At 37.2% G+C, this 7580-nt stretch overlaps 1 non-coding gene across 1 annotated transcript; it reads left to right on the top strand.

The window, feature by feature from the left end:
- The first annotated feature begins 7263 nt into the window (after positions 1 to 7263).
- LOC132413992 (U6 spliceosomal RNA) lies at positions 7264 to 7367 on the top strand. Its single transcript, XR_009516873.1, has one exon. It is a non-coding gene; the product is annotated as a U6 spliceosomal RNA (small nuclear RNA).
- Positions 7368 to 7580: the final 213 nt, after the last annotated feature.

Below are 7580 nucleotides of genomic sequence, written 5' to 3'. Positions count from 1 at the left end.
CCGCGCACCACTACGAAGAGTAGCCCCCACTCGCCACAACTAAAGGAAGCTCATACGCAGCAATGAAGACCCAATACAGCCAAAAATAAATTAATTAATTAATTTAAAAAAAACGAATAAGACCAAAACCACCAGTGGGAGTGGCCTAAAACTGTGATTAAAAATAATGTTAAATGTGGCTGCTCTGCAAAAAAAAAAAAAAAAAAAAAAGATAATTAAATCTTACTTAACTCCTTAGTGTCAATTTCAAGAGGTTTCCACTGGCTAAGACTTTGTAATTGGGGCTGTTTCTTTACTGAAGTAGAAATAAATTTTTCAGATACCTGTGTTATCCTTTGGGTCCTTCCTGGTTTCTGTAGTGGAATGGCTAAATTGATCTGGGTACAGATTCATGACAATTAAAGCATGACAGGATCTCACTGGCATTTTGGGGTGAAGAGCTGATACCTGTTGTCAGAACTCACGTCCCAGCCATTTGCCTCTTTGTCCTGCTTTCGGATTTGCGCTGCTGGCAACCCTGCGTCACCCCACAGGGCACAGGGATAGATTCTGGGTCTACTGAGGGTCACACGGGGGCCACAAGATGTGAAAGACATTGTCGCTTTTGGACCATCTCAGGTGTCTCCTACTGCCTCATGGCCTATTCAGGGGCAGAGGAGAGGCCTTCTCTAGCGGGAAAATTTTCAGTTTGTTCTCTTGAGGTCTACATTTTGATATGTCCTAAGGAATTCAGAAAAACAGGTTCTTCTTCACAAAGCCTGGCATTCAAAGGCTTTTCTGATGCACACCCAAAAATCCTGTTTTGGATACCAGAGGTAAAATAATAAACTCTTTGCTCCAACAATCCTTATGCCTTATCCTTCAACCCTCTTCCTTGCTTTTCTCCTCCTCCCCACAGATGAATGGCTCAGGAAACCATGGAAAAGACTGGTATATGAAACTGTACAAGGAAAGCCCATACTAGTACATATATAAAATATTAATATATATTATTACCTTTGTTATACATGTATAAATAATTCCTTATTAAATACCTTTGCTGGAAATATTGCTTTGAATTTCTGACTACTTTTGTACTTAGTTATTTACAAGAAAAATTATTTGCTCATACTGTAATAAACTTTATAATATTTAAAAAAGTATTGTTAAATTGCATTCCAGAAAGCTTGTATGAGGGAGCCCAATTGAGCCCATCCTGACCAACCTTATCTTGGCCAATTGAGGGTGGTAGGGAAAGAGAGGGAGAGACAATGAGAGGTTTTGAGAGAGTTGTGCTTCATTGTATGTATTTACATAAAAGGAAGTTGAACACTGGCCTCTTTTTTGAGGATCATTACTCACATTTTTGTCTATTCTTAACTGTGGCAACATTTAAGACTGGTGGTATTGTGCTTTTGTTATCAACTTTTATGAGCTCTTTATATATTAAGGGTATCAAATCTTTGTCATATTTATTACAACTTATCATTTTCCTTTAGTTTTAGATTTTACCTTTCTGATGGTATTATTTATTATAATTGCAATTTCCATAATCCTTTTACACTTTAAGTCCTGCAAGTACATAAACCACAACTGTCTTATTCTTTAGTTTATCCTAAGTACTTTAAAACAGTAACTATACATACTTGTTACTCAATAAGTAGAGCAACCTAAGGTGAGCTAAAAGTAAGGAATCAAAACATGAAAAAATAAAGATTTACTTTTTGCTATGTAGAACGATTTGGCTGGCTTAATTTTGTTCTTTTCAATTGTAAGAACAATTTGTACTTTTAATACGAATTACTAGAACTTCAAAAGGGAAACTGAAAGAGGTTGAATAGTTTCACAATCAAATATAATTTTTTTGTATTATCTGTATTTCGCTATGAATGTATTTTGCATTTCATTTATATTTCTTTGTACCTGTGAGCATACTGAATGTGGAAACAATTATCCTTTTTATTTTTTTTTAATTAATTTATTTATTTACTTATTTTTGGCTGCATTGGGTCTTTGTTGCTGCACATGAGCGGCAAGCGAGGGCTACTCTTTGTTGCGCTGAGCGGGCTTCTCATTGCAGTGGCTTCTTGTTGTGGAGCACAGGCTCTAGGCATGTGGGTTTCAGTAGTTGTGGCACGCAGGCTCAGTAGTTATGGCTCGAGGGCTCTAGAGCGCAGGCTCAGTAGTTGTGCACATGGGCTTATTTGCTCCGCAGCATGTGGGATCTTCCCGGACCAGGGCTCGAACCCGAGTCCCCTGCATTGGCAGGCAGATTCTTAACCACTGCGCCACCAGGGAAGTCCTGTCCTTTTTAAAACTAAGTATATATAACACTGATTTGGGATTGACGTAACCTTCCTAATATGAATGATCGTTTCATGTGACTACATTTTGTTTACAAATTTGTGTTACTACTCCTTCCCCAAGCTCTGTAACCTTTCAAGTCTTAATATTGGGATTAATTTCAGAAAGTAGTGTTAAAAGATAAACTGAGGCATATTAAAAATTTTAAGAATTTATTTGTGCAAAAATTAATTCAAATCAGGGAGTGCTAAATGCGAAGTGGTTAGAAGTGTTCCACTGAGAGGAACTTGGGGTAGAGATTTTATAGAGAAAAAGGCAGAGGAAAAGTTAGGAAATCATTGACTGCAATAACTTAAAGAGTAGTTGGCTCTTTGTGACTGGTTGTCCTTAGGTTTCAACTTTGTAACCTTAAGGCATTTACAGGCTTAGAGTCTGCTTTGCTTATGTCGACCACCACGGCACTAGAACCAGGTCACTCTAATGACCCCCTTGTTTAATTAATATAACAGTGGTTACACTTTTCTTAAAAATACGTATTCAAATGATAGCAATTGTAACTTTAGTACTAACTGATTAAGAAAATTGATAATGCCAAATGAATTTGAGTATATATATCAGCAAATCAATATGTACATCAGCATACACTTGAAAAATGAGATATCCAGTCTATAGTCATGGCACATGGATTTATAGACCCCTTCCAATACCTGTCTTAACCTCAGTGTCATTTGCTCACTCAAACCCTCTTGTATGGCTCACACATTATGAACCACTGTTTGAAGAGGATAAATGCATGTCAGTCATCCCCCGAATTTATAATCCTATGAAAATGAACAAACATCACTTTAAAAATGGTTGATTTGTCTGCTGGTTTTCCTCAAAGCATAATTTTCTCATTCCCAAAGCAGAAAGTTATTTCCTACTTGTCAATCTTTCAAGATTAAAACTGGCTTTAGTCTACTGCAAAACCCAATGATAATTTGAAGAATTATGGGCTGGCTTCTTCACCCCAAATCTATGTAGGAACTCTGACATATGTTACTATGGAGAGGACAGTTGGTACTTTTAAAAAACAAAAGAAGAGCATTTTGTTTTTTCATGAAGGAGACATTTCAGTATCTTAAGTGCTCATTTGCAATCACATAAAATGTTTTCTTTTTCTTTAAATGTCAAGGTGATGTTTTTGTGATAAATGTAAAATCAAATTCATTCTTTATACCTTAAGCGACTTTAGCAGGTGGGAGACAAACAATTATAAGTAGGCATTCCTGAGGCTAAAGCAAAAACACCTTTAGAACTTAAATTCTTATATAAGTGGTAATAATTTAAAAAATATTTTTGTGCTCTAAATATTTTTAAGGTGCAAAATATATACTAAAGTACCAAGAAGGCATTCACACACTCACAGCAAATTTCATTGCATATCCAGTAGAGAAGCAGCTGTATTTAAGTATGATTATCATTACTCAAATAATCAAATTTATTGTAACTGCTAAAATTACTCTAGAAATAATAGGTCTTATACTTTCTCATTCACCACATATCCAAATTACAGTATTGTCAGAGTTATTTTGCTCACAACAATTGTGGGAAGTGTGGAGATTAAGTATTATTGTCCTCATGAAAATTCCAAGGCAGAGAGAATGGGAGGGCCCAGCTCTAAATCAAAGAGATAATTAACGGTAAAGATAGGACCAGAATCAAAATAAATCCATTCTCTGCCAAGCTTTTATTCAGCCAGAGTACCTCTCTCTATTGGCAATAATATAAAATGCTTTATTGTATTTAATATTTATAAAGAAAGTCTTAATTCTATAGTTGATGTTCTACATAAAAAAGGTTAAAAAAAGATTATGAACATTGTTGCCAGGAAAATAGTTACATCATATCAACATTAATATAAATGATAATATTATGCTGGGTAGGGGTTGCCCTCCTCTCCGCCCACCTGTCCCCCACTCCCCCCCATGGCTCCAGGCAGATCTGCTTTCACAGTTTCAGCTTCAGGTCACCTGGCCTGAGGTGATGGCCCTAATGATATCTGAATCACCTTCAGGGCCATTCTCTCCTTTTCGTGAAGAATAGCACACATTCACAGCTAAAAAATTCTGTCATCCTGTTCTATAAAATCAAAAAGGTCCAAAAGCCTTCCTTCACTCTGTCCCGTTTTCTCCGTTCTCTGTAATCCCATCTGGCAGTATTTCTGCTGGTACAATCCTATCTCTGATCCTGGCCTCTACGTGATGGCTGATTAGGTCCATGGTTTGTATCCACTCTGATCTCATCAAAATGGTCAGTTACACTCTCAGTGCCCTCTTCAGAATATGCTTTCGCATTTTTTTGCAATATGGATAGGCTGAGAATTTTTCAAATCTTTAAGTTCTAGTTTCTTTTTGCTCATTGCTTAACAATTCCTTCTTCAACTTATTTCTCTCTTGCATTTTACTACCAGCAGTCACGAGAAAACAAGCCGCTCCTTCAACACGTTGCTTAGAAATCTCAGCTAAATATCCAGTTTTATCCGTCTCAAGTCCTATCTTCCACAAGACACTGGAACACAGACACAACACAGCCAAGTTCTTTGCCACTTTATAACAGGAATCACCTTTTTCTCCATTGTCCAACAACATGTTCCTCATTTCCATCTGGACCTCGTCAGAATGGCCTTTACTGCTGTCAACTAAAAAATTATTCACAACCTAAAAGTTGAGAGTTAGAGTTGTTTTATTCGGTGGAGATTTTTAGGACTTCAAGCCCAGGAGGAAGCATCTCAAGTAACCCTGAGAGAACTGCTCCAAGGAGGTGATGGGGGAGCTAGGATATATAGGAGTTTTGTAACAAAGGGCAGGTAGTCAGGAACATCAAAAGATTACTGTCAATTAAAGAAAACCATGTGCCTCTTGGCCATCTGTATGTCTTTGGAGAAATATCTATTTAGGTATTCTGCCCATTTTTTTGATTGGGTTGTTTGTTTTGATGACATTAAGTCTCATGAGCTGTTTGTAAATTTTGGAGACTAATCCCTTGTCGGTCACATCATTTGCAAATATTTTATCCCAATCTGTGGGTTGTCTTTTCATTTTGTTTGTGTTTCCTTTTCTGTGCAAAAGCTTTTGAGTTTAATCAGGTCCCATTTTTATGTTTGTTTTTATTTCCATTATTCTGGGAGACAGACTGAAAAAGATATTGCTGCAATTTATGTCAGAGAGTGTTCTGCCTATGTTTTCCTCTAGGAATTATATAGTGTCCCATCTCACATTTAGGTCTTTAATCCATTTTGAGCTTATTTTTGTGTATGGTGTTAAAGAATGATCTACAATGAGATATCACCTCACACCAGTCAAAATGGCTATCATCAAAAAATCCACAAACAATAAATACTGGAGAGGGTGTGGAGAAAAGGGAACCCTCCTACACTGATGGTGGGAAGGTAAATTGTAGAGCCACTAGGGAGAACAGTATGGACAGAGCTACCATATGACCCTCCTGGGCATAAATTGGGAGAAAAACATGGCCTGAAAGGATACATGCACTCCAATGTTCATTGCAGCACTGTTTACAACAGCCAAGACATGGAAGCAAACTAAACGTCCATCAACAGAGGAACGGATAAAGAAGATGTGTTACATATATAATGGAATATTACTCAGCCATTAAAAAGAATGAAATAATGCCATTTGCAGCAACATGGATGGGCCTAGAGATTGTCATACTGAGTGAAGTAAGTCAGACAGAGAAAGAGAAATATCATATGATATCCCTTACATGAGGAATCTAAAAAGAAATGATACAAATGAACTCATTTAAAAAACAGAAACAGACTCACAGGTTTAGAGAATGAACTTATTGTTATGGGGGGGAAGGGTGGGGGTAAGGGATAGTTAGGAAGCTTGGGATTGACATGTACACACTGTTATATTTAAGACGGATAACCAACAAGGATGTACTGTGTAGCACAGGGAACTCTGCTCAATGTTATGTGGCAGCCTGGATGGGAGGGGAGTTTGGGGGAGAAAGGACATGTGTATATGTATGGCTGAGTCACTTTGCTGTGTACCTGAAACTATCACAACATTGTTAATAGGCTCTACCCCAATATAAAATAAAAAGTTTAAAAAAAAATAAAGAAAGAAAACCAGGTATGTGAAGTTAAAGAATTTAGCACTCTTCTCTGTGTGGGAAGATGCAAGAGTCTGGGCTCACTGAAATCATTCCTTTGATATGCACCTCAGCCATCTGGGGCATGTGTTTTCACATCCTGAGTTTCCTCACTGTAGGGAGTGGCTGCAGTCTGATGGGTGCTAGATGGCAGGTATTCTTTCCTTCCTGAGTTTCCTCAGGGCTCAAGGGCTCACGCTGGAGGGCTGCAATCATCGATGACTGTAACATCCTTTGTTTACTGATGTGGCAGGCAATATTCCATTTATCACTGTCTATATTTCTACCAACATTCTATATACATGATTACTTTTGTATTCTCTAAGAAGATGGAAGATTTATTCTCCTTTCCTTTCTGAACTCTCACCAGAATCACTTTTAACAGTCCATAGGCTTTTCCTAACACGCACCTCAAAACTCTTCCAGCTTCTAAAACTTCCACATTTTTAGGTATTTGTTACAGTGGCACCCCACTTCTTACTACCAAAGTCTACCTTAGTTCAGGCTGCTATAACAAAATACCATAGACTGGGTGGCTTAACAAACATTTATTGTAACAATATTGATATAATTATCATGTCAATATTGATGTAAATGAGAGTACTGTTACATGTATCATATTATAAAATCAGTGTTTAGGGACTTCCCTGGCGGTCCAGTGGTTAGGACTCCACCCTTCCATTGTAGGGGCCCTGTGTTTGATCCCTGATCAGGGAACTAAGATCCTGCAAGCTGGACTGCATGGCCAAAAAAAAAAATAAATAAATAAATTACGTATTGAATGTGGATTAAAACTAATTTAAAAAGTTGTTTAAAAATCATGTATGTTCTGGCAGCACATGCACTAAAATTGGAATGACTCAGAGAAGATTAGCGGGGCCCTTGCAAAAGAAGACACACAAATTCATGAAGCACTCTGTGTATTTTGTGAAGCATGTTCTCTTAGAGATTATTGTTTCACTGTAAATCTGAAGGCGGTCCTGCAAGACATTCAATGGTGGATAACCACTTTTAGAGGAAGTAGGTTAATTAATTTTTATACTTAGTAATTTTTAAAGTTTAAATTTTGCATTTTAAGTGCTAAAAGTGACCTATTTTATTTTCTGAATTAACACTACGTTCCCCTGTATTTTACCTTT

Source organism: Delphinus delphis, chromosome 18 (genome assembly GCF_949987515.2).
Source record: "Delphinus delphis chromosome 18, mDelDel1.2, whole genome shotgun sequence".
Taxonomy (NCBI): Eukaryota; Metazoa; Chordata; class Mammalia; order Artiodactyla; family Delphinidae; genus Delphinus; species Delphinus delphis.
Note: the sequence above shows the minus strand (reverse complement) of the source record. Positions and strands in the feature narration are given on the sequence as shown.